Genomic DNA, 21,248 nt, shown 5'->3' on the forward strand with positions numbered 1-21,248 from the left:
AGTATGTATGTAGCATGCATGTAGTATATATGTAGTATGTATGTAGTATGTATGTGGTATGTATGTAGCATGCAGTATGTATGTAGCATGCATGTAGTATATATGTAGTATGTATGTAGCATGTATGTAGTATGTAGTATGAATGTAGCATGTATGTAGTATGCACGTTGTATGTATGTAGCATGTAATTTTTTTTTTTTTTTTTTTTTTTTTACATTTAACACATTAGCCGGATGATGGGACTACTACTGTCCCATCATTGGCTAATGTGTCAATCACTGTCATGGTAGCAGGCATCGCCCGATGGGACTTGTAGTCCCATCGGACGATGCCTGCACAGACCCCCGGAGCCTGCACAGCCCCCCGGCAGGCCGGCACAGCCCCCCGGCAGGCCGGCACAGCCCCCCGGAGCCGGCACAGCCCCCCGGCAGGCCGGCACAGCCCCCCGGAGCCTGCACAGACCACCGGCAGGCCGGCACAGACCACCGGAGCCTGCACAGACCCCCTGGCAGGCCGGCACAGCCCCCCGAAAGGCCCGTACAGACCCCAGAGAGGCTGTACAAGGGCAGGAAAGGGTTTTTCTTATTCCGATACCGGAAGTCCCATAGACTTGAATGGGACTTCCGGTATCGGAATCGGCGATACCGATACTTTTTTTAAAGATCGGCCGATACCATCCGATACGATACTTTGAAGTATCGGACGGTATCGCTCAACTCTAATGGTGGACTCTCTTGGTGGGGAAGAATCATGATGGTCAAATCGTACATTTTTCCAAAAATTCTATATCTACTCCATTCACTTCCTTTAAAAATTCCCACTTCTTCTCTTACAAATCTTCAAGCCTCACTGAACTCCTTTATATGGAATAACAAAAGACCCATAATAGCAAAAAACATTCTATACAACCACAAATCTTATGGTGGAGATGGTTCTCCAAATATTGTGGCATATTACACTGCAAATTTGGTTAAACAAAGCGCATACTGGTGGCCACATGAATCGACTCCAGCTTGGCATGAACTAGAATTGTTTTTCAACAATTATAAACCTCTTCATCTACTAATTCTGAACCAACTCCTTCAAAGAAAAGTAATCAAAAATTCTCACCCGATTTTTCAAGCTATTTCTGAGGCCTGAAAAAAATTTCTGTTCCAAAAAGAGGCACTAACAAAATAGTCACATCATAAAATCCTGCCTTATCAGTTATTTTTCAAGCATCCAGTCAGACTATTGACCCCATCTGGTCTGAACTTGGGCTCAAAAACTCAAATATTTTTACGATGGCTCCACTTGTACACCTTACAACAAACTCAAGAAAAGATTTCAATCTTCTACTCCTGCTTTCTTACAATATGTCATCCTCAAGGACATACTCCATGAGTTCCTTGCTATCTCGCCAAGAATTTCTGAACCAGCAGTTAATCTTATTTGTAATATAGATCATAATATTTTCTGGAGTTTTGAGTATACATTCAAATGGTGTAATAATAGCTTTGCAGTGGTCAAGACTCAAAATATTTTCAAATGGGAAAAATAATTACATACAATAATTGACCCTCCTGACCTTGAACAGGCATGTTCCCTCTCGTACGCCTCTACCATTTCTTTATCACTACAAGAGACCCACTTCAAACTCTTAACAAGATGGTATTACACCCCAGTAAGATTCCATAAAATCAATCCTGACAATTCTCCACTCTGTTGGAGGGGTTGTGGTAGGCCTGGAAATATCCTGCACATCTTTTGGCAATGTCCCAAAATTGTTCCTTTTTGGAGAAAGGTTTCAAACCTTATTGATCTTATCCTAGGAATACGACTTATTTTGTCTCCTCATCTGGCCCTTCTCTCCCTGGACGCTGATACAATTGATCCTACTAACAGACTATTGATTATGCATATTTTATTAGTCTCTAAACACAATATCGCTTTCCTTTGGAAAAACCCCAAAGCCCCGCAAATTAATGACATTATAGACAAAATTAGTCTTCATCGTTCCTTTGAACTAAAATTTGCAAATATGCATGATCAATTTGCCAAATATGCCAGGAAATGGTCCAGATGGCTGGAGTTGTTTACTTAAGGCTGCAACCGGAGTGCACCTGCCTAAGACCCCTTGGGTCTGGGTCTTTTGGTTGGTATGGAATTAATAGGTTATATGCTTATATACCTACCTTTGCTAGAGTTCATTTTACAATGTGTTTCTGCATTAACATGTTTCATTTTCATGTTATCTTTACATTTGGACTTTGTTGTCCTTCCTTTTTTCCTTCCTTCCCTTTACCTCTCACCTTCCCCCCCTTCCCCCCCTTCTTTCCTCTCCCTTATTTTCCCCATTTATTGAGAAACCAATAAAAGTTTGGAAAAACAAGTCAAAATAATGTAGTAAAAATAATGCAAACATTTAACAAAGATGGAACTACAGCCATTTCACATGAGATGTACAAGACAACCACAGAGGTTAACACCTAACCTCCTAAGTAGGAGCAACTTCTGATTAGAAATGTTGAAGAAAATCAACATGCAAATTCACTGCAGATAGCTAAAAAGGTAGAAAGCCAATGGAGGTGAGTGTTTCCTGTTGCACAATATTGCAGACACTGCAGAGGCATGGCATGCATGTGTGTTATTCATGAAGAAAGCCTCTCCTAATGCCCATGCACAAAAAAGCCCACCTAAAATTTGCCAGGTCTCATGCTGAAAAATATGAAGACTATTGGGACTCTTTATTCTGGAGTGATGAACCAAGATAAATGTTTTTGGAACTAATGGCTTGAAAACTGTACGGTGTCACAAAGGTGAGGAGAAGACTAAAGCTTATTGCCTACAGTGAAAAATTGTGAGGTCAGTGTCCTTATGTGGGGCTGCATGAATGCTGCTGGTGTCAGGAGGATTTATTTCATTCATAGCCTCAGGGAACCATCTGTGAGATCACACAGATATCCCAGCGCTGCCACCGATTTGTCACGAAAAGCACTCCGTTGCCTCCAATCATCAGATCACAATTACGCAATTGACTGGCGACTGATGAACAAGGCCATGGCTGTTTTCGCTACTAGGACAGATATTAGGCAGCTCACAGTGAATGTATGGTTTATACATTTCCAATTCCAACACATGGAATATACATGTACATACGCCGAAACGGCCACTGCCAAGCTCCGCAATGAAGGAAAACTATCTGCAACCACCAATTGATTAGACAGGCTGATTGGACAACTGTTACAGATAGTGTATGGCTTCAAGGGTGTGGTTCATATAGGAAAAGGAACAAAGCTATTAAATTATATATATTTAAGCCGAAAAGTAGGCAGTGTTTATAAAAATATGCAAAAAATATTACAAAAGAGGACAAAGCAACACAGTAAATACAATCACATAAAATCAAAGGGGATAACAAAAGAAAAGTACTAAACTTGTATCACAGAAATGGTGCAGATCTTAGTGGAGGGAAGCACTTCTTTTTATAATTCAAAATCTGTATTTATCAGATAAAAGTCATGTCCACATACCTCCCCTGGATGACCTCAGATTTGGGTTGGTCAAGAGATGAGGCTAGGTCCCCTAAAAATTATTAGATACCCCATTTTCAGGATGTCTCACCACCAGGAGGTCCCAGGCGGTAGATAATAATGCCATATTTCCTATCGTGATCTTAGCTTTCCATAGATAGGAAACATGGCATATACTGTATAGTGACGTATGTAAATGTGTTACGTTCACCACAGCATCGAAAATATGTCTCCCATAACTAAAAGACCTCTGTCGTGCACAGAAAATTCTATATTCATAACTGGAATCCCGCTCCACACAGTCTGTTATAATTCCTTTGAAGACCAAACGACTTTTCTCTGAAGATGATAGATTTGTAGCTTCTTATACTCTTGTATACACTAATCTCAGACTTCATGACTGTTGTAATGCAAGTCTTATTATTAACCATATTTTCATTTTATCTTTAAGGGCTAAAAAAATGCTCTATAAAACTCAGTCTTGTTAAAATTTGATTTGGAAACTGTTCTTATGCTCAGTGAGATGCTGATTAAAATCTCACTTTTAAAAGAGGTTATACTTATTTTTGCTCAACACACTATGTGTGTGTGTATATATACAGTGTATATATATATATATACTGTATATATATACAGTATACTATATGTATTTATATATGTATACACATTGAGATGTAGAGATAGATAAATATATATATACTGTAATTATTTATATATATTATATATATGTATATATACAGCATATGTACAGTATATGTACTGTATGTAGAGATACAATGTATGTACAGTATGTATACGTGACCTTATTTTTAGTGATGCAGTGATCTGATAAAAAAGAGAGGATCAGAAGACTTTTGTGCAACAAATTCTTATGTGACGCCCCATAGTCTGGATAAGCTATAAATGTAGGTCAAGAGCAGACTGAGATGAAAAGAAATAAAACAAGTCAAGTAAGATGAGACTGCTAGATCTAAATATTTATTCTCTATTATACTATATGGCGTACAGAGTGATGTTGGGTAGTTCCAGTCTTGTTTGTAAAACAACAACTTACATTTCGACCAGCCTTATTATGCACAGTACCATCCTTTATTAAAGAAGCACTCCCATTAATTTTTTTTCTCTTCATATATTGCAGACATCATATTATACAGCAGCACTGCGTACTTACAATTGCTCATTTTGACTTTCTACACAGTAAATTCTTCTCTTTTCTCTGCTATATGTAGAAGCAGGAAGTATATTTTCCCTGCATTATTCATTCCCCTCTTCAACTCCTCACCCAGAAGACCAAGAACTTTTTGCAGTGATTCATGCCTTGTGCAGAGAAAATTGACTTCCTTCTTCTACACTGAGTTTAGGAGGATTAACCTACCGTAATCAATTTTTATTGACCTAATGAGAAATAGAAGAATTAGATGAGTAGCAGGGCAAAATGAGCAATTGTTTGTACACAGTGTTATATTATACTTGCTGTTGATCCCGTTCTAATCCTGGGTGGTGAATTTGCATATACAGTGTATTCAATAAAATGGCGTTGGAGACCATTGTATACATACATGCTGACTCTGATGCCATTTTATTGAAGTAATGTACTACAACAGTGATGACGATCTTTTTAGATCCCGAGTGCCCAAACTGCAACCCAAAACCCACTTATTTATCGCAAAGTGACAACACTGCAATTTAACCTGAATACTGAGGATTTAGTTTAGAAAAAGCAACTCATACAGAAAGCAGGCGGGGCAGCAGAGAGCAAACGGGGCAAGCAGACCAGGCAGGGGAAGCAGAGAGCAGGCAGGCACAACAAAGTGCAGCCACAGACAGACATGAGCAGGGGTACCAGACTGCAAATATAAAGGAATATACTCCCTCATCCTGGTATATGTTCCACCATCCTGGTATATGCTCCACCATGCTGCTATGTGTCCCTCCATCCTGGTATATGTTCCTCCATCCTGTTGTATGGTCTCCCATCTTTGTATATGTTCTCATCCTATATATTCAGGGCCATGCATCTGACCAGACGTGTCTGACCATGCATATTTCAAAATCTATATTTCAAATTACAGATTTCTAATTACACTACTGTGAATTAGACTAGAATTCCATGATGCACTTACCCATTCCTCATTGCTGTATTACCTTCATCCTCACCACCACCTGCGTCATCTAATTGAGTTGTTTTGTCTACCCACAGGTATGCTCACTCATCCATTCAACTTTCCTGCATTGTGTGTGTATTTGAATTGCATATAATCCTGCTCTGGCATGCTCACTCATCCATTCAACTTTCCTGCATTGTGTGTGTATATGAATTGCATATAATCCTGCTCTGGTATGCTCACTCATCCATTCACCTTTCTTGCATTGTGTGTGTATATGAATTGCATATAATCCTGTTCTGGCATGCTCACTCATCCATTCAACTTTCCTGCATTGTGTGTGTATTTGAATTGCATATAATCCTGCTCTGGCATGCTCACTCATCCATTCAACTTTTCTGCATTGTGTGTGTTTATGAATTGCATATAATCCTGCTCTGGTATGCTCACTCATCCATTCAACTTTCCTGCATTGTGTGTGTATATGAATTACATATAATCCTGCTCTAGTATGCTCACTCATCCATTCAACTTTCCTGCATTGTGTGTGTGTGTATATGAATTGCATATAATCCTACCCTGATATTGCACTGCTTTTGTATCCATAATGTATTCATTCCTCTTGTGTCTTCTGTTAGGAGTGGCGGAAGGCACTAAATAAAAATATAAATAAAGTGCCTTCGCCACTCGGGGTCCACCGTGCGGTAGATGGAGAAACCGCAGCTAAGTGACGCAGAGCAATCTGGCGGTAATGTGCACAGGGTTTAGATGGCACCCAGATGCACAAAGGAATCTCTGTTAAACGCACAGAGCCAATAAAGAAAATACAACAACGCAGAGCCTGTTCAGAACACAGGGACTCAGCGGTGCACGAGCGGTATATGGTCACCGATGTGGTTAAAAAACGGCACTCACTCCGCCAGGACCTACCGTAAACTCTTGTGGAAAACTGCGCTGCAACTGCAGACGCAAGCAATAGCTGCAACAGCAGCGCGACGTGAGACTTGCCGCAAGGTAACACCACACTAACGCAAGCGCGATGTTAGATGCTAGCAGGTGCAATAGTGGAGCAATGGCGCGCTGGCGCTGTCTACTGGCTATAACTCTTTCCCACACACAGCCATAATATCCAAGGAAGGGGTTTCAAATGAGTCATTCACCAGTCCATGCATCCATCCACATACACACAGCAAGTGCGACTATACTAGCGCATGGCGGAACAGCCATGCGCGCTTTTTATAGCAAATGGAACCTTCCAAAGGTTTCCAGATCTCTGAGCTGAGCCAATGGAATCTGGAGCAGGACCTGAGCACCTGACTCCTGAACTCCAATGGCCGATGGTCCCATGAGCATGCTCAGAGGATGGAACGAAGGACTTAGCCTCCAGAGAGAGTTGCTGTGAAGCAATCTCCTCTGCAATCTCCCTTGCTTTAGACAAAGAGCAGGAGACTGCAGCATGTAAGGGTCTAGATTCCTGCCTAGTAATGGCCGAAATCTGACTCCTAACATTACCGTCCCCTCCTAGGCCCCCCCCCTGAACCTTCCGAGCCACCAGCCTGTGCCCGACAGTGGCATAGGCCTCAGACTCGTCCAAAGGTGAGCCTGATGTCCTGGTAGGTGACAAAGAAAACCGTGACACACTGAAGGTATCAGCGGGAGCAAGATCGTCATGTCTCAAAAGGGACACCCGGGAGATGATGGGAGCGGGAGTTTCAGGAGAGCGGCACCGTGTATCAGCGGCCGTCGCCAAACTCCGTCTGGGAAGACTATCCCGAGCACAAGAGGTGCATGCCCGAATAAACCTTTTAACGTCCTGAGCCCTGTGCGGCCACCAATACGATCCGGCCAGAGACTTCGTGGTCTGCATGTAGCCACGATGGCCGTTCGCATTGGATGCGTGTGCCCACGCGAGAATCTTAGTCTGCAAGCGAGGAGGAACAAAGGTCTCGCCGACCGACTCACAATCTGACCATTGCGGGGCGCTTTCTTCCTGAGGAGCAGCGTATAGATGGTGACAACCGCGTATGGACTCTTGAGCCGGGCGTGACTCAAAAACGGCGGAAGACACCTCCATGGGCTCTGGAGGTAGAACCTCTGGCTCGGGCAGCTCCAGAGGCTCAAAAAAGTTGGGAGCCGGAGTACCTCTCCGCTTAGAGTGAGCATGCTCCATACCGCGCTCCGAAAAACGGAGGTCAATACGGGAGGAGATGGATATTATCTCCTCCAGAGAAGTAAGGATCTCTCTAGTAGAGAGAGCATCCTGGACGTGCTCCGCTAAACCTCTCCAAAAAAACGGAATCAGTGCCTTGTAGGACCACTCCAGCTCGGACGCCAGTGTCTGAAAACGGATGGCATACTGGCTAACCGAGAGGGATCCTTGAGACAAGGCAAGCAACTGTAGAGAGGTGTTGTGTGTGACCCGTGGACAGAGAAAAACTTGCTTGATGGCTGTTAACAAGTGGGCAGCGGTCCGAATATCAGGGTCACCACACTCCCATAAAGGCGTAGCCCATTCCAGCGCCTTGCCCGACAGTAGGGAAAAAATAAAGGTCACCTTGGCCCATTCTGTAGGGAATTGCGCAGCCAGCAGCTCCAGGTGGATTGAGCACTGGCTGATGAAACCCCTGCAGGAGGCGCCATCACCAGAATATTTATCAGGCAACGGGAGGCGGGTAACTGTCGGCGCAAAGGTGGACATGGACATATGACCTACCGCGTCTGTGAGTGCCTGTACAGCAGCATCAGTGGCTTGTGAAGCTGCGAGAGCCCTCTCAAGAGTAGCCAAGCGACCCTCAAGCTGCCGCACACACTGCAGAAGTTGCTGCTGTTCTGCCATCACTAGCCAGACCCTGGCGCTAGTATAATGTTAGGAGTGGCAGAAGGCACTAAATAAAAATATAAAAAAAGTGCCTTCACTAGAGTTGAGCGAAACGGGTCGAAAAATTTCAAAAGTCGACGACTTTTGGCAAAGTCGGGTTTCATGAAACGAAACCCGACCCTAGGATGAGGTCGGCCACGAGGTCGGCGACTTACGCGCCAAAGTCGCGTTTCAAAAGTTTGTTTTGCGCTCTTTTTCAGCCAATCAGGATCCACGGACACTGTGGGCAACGTGATGACATAGGCAGGGGTCACCACCATCTTTCAGAAGGGCATGCAAGTGATTGGCTTGCTTTGGTGGGCGTCACAGGGGGTATAAAAGGGCGTGCACGCCGACCGCCATCTTACTTCTGCCGATCTCAGTATAGGGAGAGGTTGCTGCTGATTCTGTAGGGAGAGCGTTAGGCAGGGAAGAAGACAAAAAAACTGCTTCTGCTGCTAGCGATTTGGCCTGCACAACACACCAGTCACTGTGTGTGCAGTGCAAGGGGAGGCTATATAGTGGTGTATCAGTGGTGTTGGTTGTTGGGCTGCCTTCTAAGGCTTCCTGACATTCCTGCATTGCTGTTTACCCACTGCTCCGCAAACTGCTTTTTTAAAAGCAATCCCAATTTTTTTTTTTGTCCTGCTGAGAAGAAAAAAAACTGCTTCTGCTGCTAGCAATTTGGCCTGCACAACACACCAGTCACTGTGTGTGCAGTGCAAGGGGAGGCTATATTGTGGTGTATCAGTGGTGTTGGTTGTTGGGCTGCCTTTTAAGGCTTCCTGACAGGCTGGCATTGCTGTTTACCCACTGCTCTGCAAACTGCTTTTTTAAACGCAATCCAATCTCCCTTATCCTCTAGTCCCTTTTGTCACAGCTGTGCCATCGAGCCTGTGACATAGCGCTCAGATATCAGTGGGCCTCACACAATCCAAAAGTGTCCAATGTCCAAAAGTGTGTGCAGAGATTCAAAATCTCCCTTATCCTCTAGTCACTTTGGTCACAGCTGTGCCATCGAGCCTGTCACATAGCGCTCAGATATTCATTGGGCCTCACACAATCCAAAAGTGTCCAGTGTCCAAAAGTGTGTGCAGAGATTCAAAATCTCCCTTATCCTCTAGTCACTTTGGTCACAGCTGTGCCATCGAGCCTGTCACATAGCGCTCAGATATTCATTGGGCCTCACACAATCCAAAAGTGTCCAGTGTCCAAAAGTGTGCAGAGATTCAAAATCTCCCTTATCCTCTAGTCACTTTGGTCACAGCTGTGCCATCGAGCCTGTCACATAGCGCTCAGATATTCATTGGGCCTCACACAATCCAAAAGTGTCCAGTGTCCAAAAGTGTGTGCAGAGATTCAAAATCTCCCTTATCCTCTAGTCACTTTGGTCACAGCTGTGCCATCGAGCCTGTCACATAGCGCTCAGATATTCATTGGGCCTCACAGAATCCAAAAGTGTCCAGTGTCCAAAAGTGTGTGCAGAGATTCAAAATCTCCCTTATCCTCTAGTCACTTTGGTCACAGCTGTGCCATCGAGCCTGTCACATAGCGCTCAGATATTCATTGGGCCTCACACAATCCAAAAGTGTCCAGTGTCCACAAGTGTCTGCAGAAATTCAAAATCTCCCTTATCCTCTAGTCACTTTTGTCACAGCTGTGCTATCGAGCCTGTCACATAGCGCTCAGATATCAGTGGGCCTCACACAATCCAAAAGTGTCCAGTGTCCACAAGTGTTTGCAGAAATTCAAAATCTCCCCTGTCCTATAGACACCTTGTACCTTGTTTTACATTACTATATAGTTTGTTGGATTTTGTCTACATTTCTACCAAAAATGAGGAAGGCTGGTGGAAGAGGCCGTGGAATTGGGCGGGGGTTCGCAGCTGGTAATGATGGTGTTGGTGGTGGATCTGATGGTAGTGGCAAGAGCAAAATAGGACCGAATGCAGGAGGTGTTGAGCCTGCGTCATCGTCTGGCTACATAAGGCCTCGAACGCTTAGTATTCTAGGAGTTGGCAAACCGCTTTTAAAGCCAGAGCATCAGGAAAAAGTTTTGTCTTACATTGCTGACTCAGCCTCCAGCTCTATCGCCTCCTCTTCTTCAGTTGTAAAAAGTAAAAGCACTGAGTCGTCTTTGGAGGCTCATGTTCATGAACCACACCTTTCCTTGTGTCCTTCACCCCAACCAAGATTGAAGGATGACGCAGGCCATACTACTGATTACTCCATGGAGCTGTTTTCACATACCATGCCTGGATTATCAAGTGAAATGGTGAATTACCCAGGCCAAGATGAATCTGACATGGAGTGCACTGATGCACAGCCGCTGATGGATGATTCTGCTGGTACATTCACTCAGAGCACTACATTGTCCTCGCAGGGTACAGAGCCAGATTCTGACCCTGATGAGACTCAGGTGCCCCTTCCCGCACACTATACCACCATACACGGTGACACAGAGGAAGGTGCACATGACATAGAAGAGGAGGTGATGGATGACCCAGTTGTTGACCCAGATTGGCATCCATTGGGGGAAGAGGGTGCTGCTTCCAATAGCTCAGATGAGGAGCATCCACAGCAGACATCGACATCGCAACAGCTGTTATCTGGCAGGCCCGGAGCACTCCAAAGACAGGTTCCAAACATCAAAAGAGTTGCTGGACAGCTTGTCCGGAGGGTCAAAAGATCACAGCGTGCTAGGCCGCAAAATGTCTGCCAAAGTAGGAAGAGTGCAGTGTGGCACTTTTTTGAACAAAATCCTCATGATCAGGCCAAGGTTATCTGTAAGAAGTGCGCAAAGACCTTTAGCCGAGGGAAAAATCTGAAAAATGTGAATACCAGTTGCATGCTTAGACATTTAACCAGCATGCACTTGCAAGCGTGGACACAACACCAAACCTCAAGTGCCACATGTGCAACTGATCACAACGAAGGTAGTCAGCAACGCTACATTGTTTCCCCCACTGTAAGCCCACCGGTTAGCACAGCAGCAAATGTTGAGGTGTCGTTGCAAGGCCACAGCAGTCAGGGAATCCCACTGTTATATCAACGAAAGACTGATTCTAGGCCATCAGAAAGAACACCAACTCCATCACCATCATCAACCCTCTCTCAGTCTGCCCTGTCCACCGCTACTTCCACCATATGCAGCTCTCAAGTCCAGCTCACCCTCCCAGACACTATGAGTAGGTCAAGAAAGTACTCAGTCTCTCATCCGCGTACACTGGGTTTGAACGCCCACATTGCCAAACTAATCTCGTTTGAGATGATGCCCTTTCGGTTGGTGGAAAGCACAGCTTTCTGCGAACTCATGGCCTATGCAGTACCACGCTATGACCTACCCAGTCGCCACTTCTTCTCTCGCAAAGCCATCCCAGCCCTCCACCATCATGTGAAAGACCGCATTGTCCATGCACTCAAGCAGTCAGTGAGCGGAAAGGTGCACCTCACAACTGATGCATGGTCCAGTCGGCATGGCCAGGGCCGTTACGTGTCCATCACTGCGCACTGGGTTAATGTGGTGGATGCAGGGTCTACAGGGGACAGCGGTGGTGGGACAGTGCTGCCTAGCCCACGGTATAGGAAACAGTTGGCTGTAGGCGTTCGACCCTCCTCCTCCTCCAGAAGCGAAAGCTCGTCCACAGAGGGCAGTCGTACAAGCACTCCATCTGCAGCTGCCACTGTTGCACACGATGTGTCCCCCTATCGAGCAGCTAGTGGAAAGCGTCAGCAGGCTGTGTTGCAGATGATGTGTTTGGGCAACAGACACACCGCTGAGGTGCTGGCCGAGTACTTGAAGCGACAAACTGAGTCATGGCTGGGCAGTGTACATCTTGAGGCAGGCAAGGTAGTTAGTGATAACGGCCGTAATTTTGTGGCAGCCATAGCCCTTTCAAAACTCAGCCATATACCTTGCTTGGCTCACACCTTGAACCTGGTGGTGCAGTGCTTCCTCAAAAATTATCCGGAGTTAACAGCCCTGCTCCAGAAGGTGCGAAGACTGTGCGCGCACATCCGCCGGTCGCCTGTACACTCCGTTCGTATGCAGAAGCTGCAGCGATTGCTCCACCTTCCCAACCACCGCCTCATTATCGACATTGCAACAAGGTGGAACTCCACCCTGCACATGGTGGAGCGGCTGTGCGAGCAGAGGCAGGCCATAATGCATTTGTGGGAGGATACACGGCCAGGCACTTTGAGAGCAGACATGGAGTTGACAGGTGTGCAGTGGTCGAAGCTGAAAGACCTCTGTAAAGTCCTTCAGTGTTTTGAGGAATGCACACGGCTGGTAAGCGCAGACGACGCCATCCTAAGCATGAGCATCCCACTTATGCGTCTGCTCATGCAAACTTTGACGCACCTTAAGGAGCAGGCGTCTGCAGCCAATGTTGATGAGGAGGAAGAGGAGGAGGGAATCCTTGATGACATTCAGCCATTGTCTGCTCAGGGACCTCTCCTGGACGAGGTGGAGGAAGAAGAGGAGGAGGAGGAGGAGGATGATGGGGATGATTACTTAGGGGAGGAGGATGCATCTCGTGGGGCAAGTGAAAATGTTGGCGTGGCAAGGTCTGGTACAGGGTTTGTGCGTGACTGGAGGGATGTGGATTTGCCAGAAAGTGCTCCTCCAACCAGCACTCGCAGTGCATCATTGACACCGGGAACATTGGCCCACATGTCAGATTATGCCTTGCAGATCCTAAAAAGGGACCCACGCATTGCCAAAATGATGAACGATGACGACTACTGGTTGGCCAGCATCCTGGATCCACGCTATAAAGGCAAATTACAAAACATCATGCCACAGGAGAACCTTGACCTAATATTGGCTAATAAACAAGCAACTCTGGTAAATCGGTTGCTTGAGGCATTCCCAGCACACAGCAGCGGTGATGGTTCTCACACGAGCCGTACGGGCCAGGGGCAGCTTGGCAGAGGTGTTCGTGGTGCACACAGCAGAAGTGGCGTTGGAGACAGGGGTTTCATGACAATGTTGTGGACTGATTTTTCAAGTACCGCTCACACAACTGGTAATACTGCATCGATGGAAAGTGACAGGAGACAGCAGTTGTCAACTATGGTTACAAACTACTTTTCCTCCCATATCGATGTTCTCCCACACAGGTCATTCCCCTTTGACTATTGGGCCGCTAAACTGGACACCTGGCCTGAATTGGCCCAATATGCCTTACAGGAGCTCGCTTGCCCAGCTGCAAGTGTGCTATCGGAAAGAGTCTTCAGTGCAGCTGGATCAATCCTGACAGAAAAAAGGACCCGTCTGTCAACCCAAAATGTGGATGATCTAACCTTCATTAAAATGAACCACGCATGGGTTTCCAAGGATTTTGTCCCACCTTCCTCTGATGACACATAGGGTGACAGAAAAATGGCTTGCTTTGGTCCACCTCTTCCTGGGACTTGACCTATTTCACCTTTTGCATCAGCTGAATGTCCAACATCAACATATGCCATTTTCTAAAACTCCCTAACTGTGCTGCCTCCCCCCCCATGGCCGGGGTCACCACCTAGCGCACGACACCGTGCGAGTGCCATTGCCCTGGACAGGTGGGTAGGCCGACTCTTGGGCGCGGGCACTGGTACAGGGTCCTTCATAGTGCAATCAAGTGTCTCTGATGGTGGTGGTGCACACCCGCCGTCAGACACACCGCCGTACTATGAGGGGCCCAGTGCCAGTACCGACGCCCACGAGTGGGCCCCCCTTGCTTGGGCAGGGCCCCAGCATTTGCAATCTTTACCTCTCCCTGCTCCTCCGCTGTGTAGTCTGGGCCTGGATACACTAGTAATCAAGTCCTGCACTGGTACACTCTCTACTGATCTATATGTTAAACCCACCGACTCCAACAACCTTCTTCATTACACAAGCTGTCACCCTGCCTCTACCAAGGATAGTCTCCCCCGTTCTCAGTTCACACGCGTTACTAGAATTGTCACAGACCCTACTCTGGCTCCCATTCGCCTCAATGAAATGTCAGACAAATTCAAAGTAAGGCATTATCCCACCAAACTTCTTGAAAGTGAAACACGCCGTGCCCTGGAACCTTGCCCTCTGCAACCATCTCAACCCAAAGGCGAACGTGTCACCTTCGTACACACCCACCATCCTGTTATGCCCAAAATTTATCACATTATCCACAAACATTGGTCAATTCTACCTAGATCCTATCCCCACATTGAGGCATTTAAAACACCAGCACTTATGTGCAAACGCCGTCCTAGAAATATCCGAGATGAGCTGATCAGAGCCGATATTGGTAGTCTAACTAGAACTCCTAGACAGACCTTTCTTGGAACTGAACGAAACGGCACATTTCCCTGTCTTGGGTGCGCTTGTTGCTCCAATGTGATCAAGGGGAGCGACATAACACATCCACGTACTGGCAAACGCTATGGCATCAGGGGCTTTTTTACATGTGACACGAACTATGTGGTTTACCTAATTAAGTGCCCCTGTGGCCTTCTATACGTTGGCGAAACTACTCAGCACGTACGCGACAGAATTTCGAGCCATAAATCAACTATCCGGTGCAAGAAGACTTGGCTTCCAATCCCATATCACTTCATCAACGCCAACCACTCAGTATCTCAACTCAGGTTCCAGGTTATAGAAAAAGTTGAAAGACCGCGCAGGGGAGGTGACCACATCAAGCTCCTAAAATCAAGGGTATCCTTCTGGATATATAGGTTACAGACTTTGGCCCCTAAAGGCCTTAACCGTGAGTTGGACCTTAGCCCGCATTAGTTCCTTGGATTTCTACCTATTTTATGCATCTTTGGTTTAAGCATGTATTCACATATATTATTAACCTAATATTATGTTGTCTTTTTATCCCTTAGGGTGGTGGAATGGCGGCTTTCCATCTCATTGTATCTCAATTCTTTTTATTTCTTTATCTTACAGATCCACTAATTTTTTTTCCCCCCTCCCCCGCATGGGTGAGTATTCCCGTATATAAATATATTTTTTCTATTTTCATTTTTTATTTTTCATCCGTTTTTCGTTTTTCTTTTCTTTTTCTTCTTTCCCCTTTATTATTATTATTATTATTATTATTATTATTATTTTATTCCCTTTTTCCCCCTTTTTTTCACATTTTCTCTCAAATTCTATCATTAATTCATTTTTAGTTTTAGTTTTTTTTTTTTTTTTTTGTTCTTTATTTTCATCTTACTTCTTATTTTTTAATTTTTAATTTTTCTACTTTTTATTTTTTCAATTTATTTTTCCCATTTCATTTATTTTTTTCCATGTTTTATTTTATTTTTTCCCCTTTTTCCTTCCCCCCCTCTTTTTTACCTATATCCCTTCTTCTTATTTATTAACCTGCTTTTCTTATCTTTCTTTTTCTTCCCCTCTACTTCTTTTTTATTTATTTACACATTTCCAACTTCATTCCTTCCTCTCTCTCATTTATCATAAACTGTTCTCTCCCCTTCTCACCCCTCCCTCTACTACTGAGTCTCTCCTTCAACAGTGCAGGTAGTGACTTCTTCCAAACACACACTGCCCTCAGCCTGACCTCCCTCTGCTCTCCCTCCCTCCCTATGCTGCAAACCCCATACAGACACAAGGACGCTCTAGCCACGTTGGCTTTATGACGTCATCATCCTGCACCTTCTTAATACATATATATACCGCGCTTTCTTGAGCACACACTTACAACACCGCAGGTCCAGGCTGCTCCCATGCCATCAGGTCAGCTCTGCAGCACCACCTGGTGCATAACATCTCCTTCTGATCCATTTTTTTCTTCTCCACATTCAATTCTCATGTTTTCTCCTACAGCCCCTGTTTGGGACTTCTGAAAATGCTCTAATTAATCTTTTTCTTGACACTACTTGAGGTTAGTACTCAGTATATCTGCCTTATTTGCCTGCCTTGTGTTTCCACCACCCCTGTTATTTCATCATGTACAGAGACAATACTATAATATGTCTCATCTAGGTCTGCTGCTTATCCCCATTGTTACTCCTGATGCCTAGAATGTTAAAATTGACTTGTGGCCAATAGTCTCTCTAGCACTTGCTTAATTTAATTTTTTTACTCTCTATATGACATTTTCCTAATTGCCCTAGGGACCTTTATGTTGTTGTGCTTAAATTTGTATAGATATATGTTTCGCCTTTAGGCTGTGTGCACACGCTGCGGAAAAGGTGCGGATTTTGTACAATCCGCAGGTGAAACCGCAGGTCAAAAGACCTGCGGTTTTACCTGCGGATTGTTCTGCGGTTTTGCCCTGCGGTTTTTCATCTCCTCAATGGAGGAGATGGCAAACCGCAGGAGAATCCGCAGAAAGAATTGACATGTCAATTCTTTCTGCGGATTGAAAACCGCAGATAATCCGCGCGGAAAATTCCGCACCGTCTGCACTGCGGTTTTTGATTCCCATAGGGAATCATTGTACTGTACACCGCAGCAGAAACTGCTGCGGGTCCGCAGCGGCCAAAACCGCTGCGGAACCGCAGCAAAATCCGCAGCGTGTGCACACAGCCTTAGGGGTTTTTTTGCACTACTTTTCTGTTGTGTTTTTTTTGTTAGTATTTTTTTTTAAAAATAATTTTTTAAAAAATTTTTTCACATTTTTCTCATGTTTATTTTTTCTTTTCCAGCTTTCCGCGAGTTTGTCGTCCATATTCATTGTTGTAATTGCTTTTTATTTTATTTTTCAGTATGGTTTGAGAAAGGCCTCCTAGTAGGTCGAAACGTAACCATAGTATACTCATATCCTGGATTACGATATTATACCCACATTTTGGATACTTCTTTTGTCTGCGGTGTTACACTATTTGATGCATTTGAAATAAAATAAAAATCCAAAAATTTCACAAAATCTTCAGGATTTTTTGCAAGATTAATCCACACTTGAGTGCGACTGTTTATCTACTGACTACTGTTTGTGGACCCTCCACGTACAGTCAGCACCTATTTCCTCCACAGCAAGAGTGCGCGTCTTTCTTCTTTTGCTAACCTTTGTGCAATCACGTGCAATCCATACTGGGCCTAACACCGTCTGAGCCTGCCTCCTGAGACATATATTTTGAATGTGTACGCTATCCATACATGTTATCCGGGGATACGGTACCCTTTCTAACCTTTGTGCAATCACGTGCAATCCATACTGGGCCTAACACCGTCTGAGCCTGCCTCCTGAGACATATATTTTGAATGTGTACGCTATCCATACATGTTATCCGGGGAAACGGTACCCTTTCTAACCTTTGTGCAATCACGTGCAATCCATACTGGGCCTAACACCGTCTGAGCCTGCATCCTGAGACATATATTTTGAATGTGTACGCTATCCATACATGTTATCTGGGGATACGGTACCCTTTCTAACCTTTGTGCAATCACATGCAATCCATACTGGGCCTAACACCGTCTGAGCCTGCCTCCTGAGACATATATTTTGAATGTGTACGCTACCCATACATGTTATGCGGGGATACGGTACCCTTTCTAACCTTTGTGCAATCACGTGCAATCCATACTGGGCCTAACACCGTCTGAGCCTGCCTCCTGAGACATATATTTTGAATGTGTACGCTTTCCCATACATGTTATCCGGGGAAACGGTACCCTTTCTAACCTTTGTGCAATCACGTGCAATCCATACTGGGCCTAACACCGTCTGAGCCTGCCTCCTGAGACATATATTTTGAATGTGTACGCTATCCATACATGTTATCCGGGGATACGGTACCCTTTCTAACCTTTGTGCAATCACGTGCAATCCATACTGGGCCTAACACCGTCTGAGCCTGCCTCCTGAGACATATATTTTGAATGTCTACGCTATCCATACATGTTATCCGGGGAAACGGTACCCTTTCTAACCTTTGTGCAATCCATACTGGGCCTAACACCGTCTGAGCCTGCCTCCTGAGACATATATTTTGAATGTGTACGCTATCCATACATGTTATCCGGGGAAACGGTACCCTTTCTAACCTTTGTGCAATCACGTGCAATCCATACTGGGCCTAACACCGTCTGAGCCTGCCTCCTGAGACATATATATTGAATGTGTACGCTATCCATACATGTTATCTGGTGATACGGTACCCTTTCTCACCTTTGTGCAATCACGTGTAATCCATACTGGGCGTGAGAATGGCTGGCCAGCTGTTAAGCAAGCTACAGCACCTGTGGTTTGCACACGTAAGTTTTTCATTTTTTCAGGAATGACGGTTAGGCCTAATTCCGGAACTGCGGTTGACCTGCACTTACTGGGAAATCATTGTTCGCGGGTAATAATTGTAATCAGTGATCCCCATCACTAACGTTGTTCAGCGGGTTATCTGCACCTGTAAGCGACAAACGCTGGCCTTTTCAGTGTAGCGCACATGCAGCCACGGACATGTAAGGGCATGACACACCAGTTATTGGCCAATCTCATGTGCCAGAGCCTCACGTGTCCCTCTAGTAAGCCGGACTTGGACCGCGGGGCATGACGGAGTCTCGTTCGTTAACGGAATTAAGCTTGCAATGTGTGCATCTGTTCTGTAGCTGGCATGGTTGAGGTTTCCCAGGTGGAGTCGAATTTAACCGTAGGCTCCACTCCTGGTGGTGCCCTTCTGGACATTCCTTTAAGGTTCAGCTTTGCAACCATACTGCCCACGTAAAACAAACACTTTGCCTTCATGAACACTGTTTGGAGGGTCATGACTCGTGGGAATAACGCCGCCCAATCAGTTAACCTGCTAGAGAGATCCTTCGTTGCTCCCAAGCATGACATCACACTCCCTAGGAAGAAGGTAATGCCACTGTGGCGACCGTACTCCTGGGGGCGACACAAGTGCACTGATGCCCAGCCACTGCTCGATGAATCTGCTGGTACATTGACCCAGACCACTACATTCCCCTCGCACGCTACACAACCTGAATCTGACCCTGATGAAACTCAGGTTACCCTTCCCATATACAGTTCCATCTTACACGGTGACAAAGAGGAAGCTGCAGATGAAAGTGCAGGTTCGGCCCACCCGCCATCAGACACGCCACCGTACTATCAGGGGCCCTGTGCCAGTGCCGTCGCCAACGAGTGGGCCCCCCCTGCTTGCCCAGAATCACAGCACTTGCAAAGTTGAAATACTGTGCAGTGAGATGGAAGATGGGGACGACGAGGAATCCAGACAAGTACAGGGATTCCCTAGCGAGGAGACTTATTTGATTGTTTTCAATGTTGGGACAGCAATTTTTGGGGAGCACTATACTCTGGAGAATGATAGATGGGGCCCACCATACACTGGAACATTCCAAAGGTGGACATCAGACACTGGAGCTGCATTTGCAGGGCCCATTATACACTAGAGCATTAGAAATGGGGCCCATTATGTTTGGAGCATTATTTGGGCCCATAAGACAGTGGAGCTTCATCCATGGGGACCAACATATACTGTAGCATTATGTGGAGCTCATCATATACTGTTTCAAACATTATATGGGACCAATGATTCTGTATGGAGAAATAGATGGGCCTCGTCATGAGATGTAAAAAGTGAGGTATTTTTCATTGTACTATACCGCTATTTCTCTGCCGTATCGGAGCATGATGAGTTGTGGTATGTGTTAAAGGGGCGCTCTTTCGCCCAGGGCACATGAAAACCTGCAGCCAGCCCTCCCCCCCCACAACTTTAGCCAAATAACCCCCATTTTTCAGTGCGTAACTTGTATTATGAAGTTAATTAAGGTTGACAAGCTTAAGTAAGAAGAATTGATGCTTTGGGCATTCAAATGGGCACTGTAGGTGTGTTTCCTGTCCTCCTCTCACTGCCGACTTTTATTCCCCATTGACTTACATTGGGTTTCGTGTTTCGGGACGACCCCGACTTTTCCCTATAATCGGACAATCTTGCTCGACCCGACTTTTGGAAAAGTCGGGTTTCACGAAACGAAACGCGACCCTAAAAAACCAAAAGTCGCTCAACTCTAGCCTTCACCACTCGGGGTCCACCGTGCGGTAGATGGAGAAACCGCAGCTAAGTGACGCAGAGCAATCTGGCGGTAATGTGCACAGGGTTTAGATGGCACCCAGATGCACAAAGGAATCTCTGTTAAATGCACAGAGCCAATAAAGAAAATGCAACAACACAGAGCCTGTTCAGAACACAGGGACTCAGCGGTGCACGAGCGGTATATGGTCACCGGAGTGGTTAAAAAACGGCACTCACTCCTCCAGGACCTACCGTAAACTCTCGTGGAAAACTGCGCTGCAACTGCAGACGCAAACAATAGCTGCAACAGCAGCGCGGCGTGAGACTTGCCGCAAGGTAACACCGCAGTAACGCAAGCGCGATGTTAGATGCTAGCAGGTGCAATAGTGGAGCAATGGCACGCTGGCGCTGGTGCTGACTACTGGCTATAACTCATTCCCACACACAGCCGTAATATCCCAGGAAGGGGGTTTCAAATGAGTCATTCACCAGTCCATGCATCCATCCACATACACACAGCAAGTATGACTATACTAGCGCATGGCGGAACAGCCATGCGCGCTTTTTATAGCAAATGGAACCTTCGAAAGGTTTCCAGATCTCTGAGCTGAGCGAATAGAATCTGGAGCAGGACCTGAGCACCTGACTCCTGAACTCCAATGGCCGATCGTTCCATGAGCATGCTCAGAGGAAGGAACGAAGGACTTAGCCTCCGGAGAGAGTTGCTGTGAAGCAATCTCCTCTGCAATCTCCCTTGCTTTAGACAAAGAGCAGGAGACTGCAGCATGTAAGGGTCTAGATTCCTGTCTAGTAATGGCCG

The 21,248-nt window shown here is 45.6% G+C and overlaps 1 protein-coding gene and 1 long non-coding RNA gene across 4 annotated transcripts in view; one reads left to right on the forward strand and one right to left on the reverse strand.

Moving 5' to 3' along the window:
* The window catches only part of CDH20 (cadherin 20), an 818,364-nt gene that overhangs the window by 266,786 nt on the left and 530,330 nt on the right, over positions 1 to 21,248 (reverse strand). The gene's annotated exons all lie outside the window — the stretch shown is intronic.
* LOC141052880 (uncharacterized) lies at positions 16,063 to 17,312 on the forward strand. Of its 2 annotated transcripts, XR_012220913.1 has the most exons (3): positions 16,063 to 16,187; positions 16,278 to 16,335; positions 17,102 to 17,312. It is a non-coding gene; the product is annotated as an uncharacterized lncRNA (long non-coding RNA). The 2 variants fall into 2 exon arrangements; XR_012220914.1 differs by lacking the exon at positions 16,063 to 16,187 and having other exon boundaries at positions 16,247 to 16,335; positions 17,162 to 17,312.

This window comes from Dendrobates tinctorius, unplaced genomic scaffold, assembly GCF_039654945.1.
Source record: "Dendrobates tinctorius isolate UK_male_01 unplaced genomic scaffold, ASM3965494v1 ptg000163l, whole genome shotgun sequence".
In the NCBI taxonomy this organism is placed as follows: Eukaryota; Metazoa; Chordata; class Amphibia; order Anura; family Dendrobatidae; genus Dendrobates; species Dendrobates tinctorius.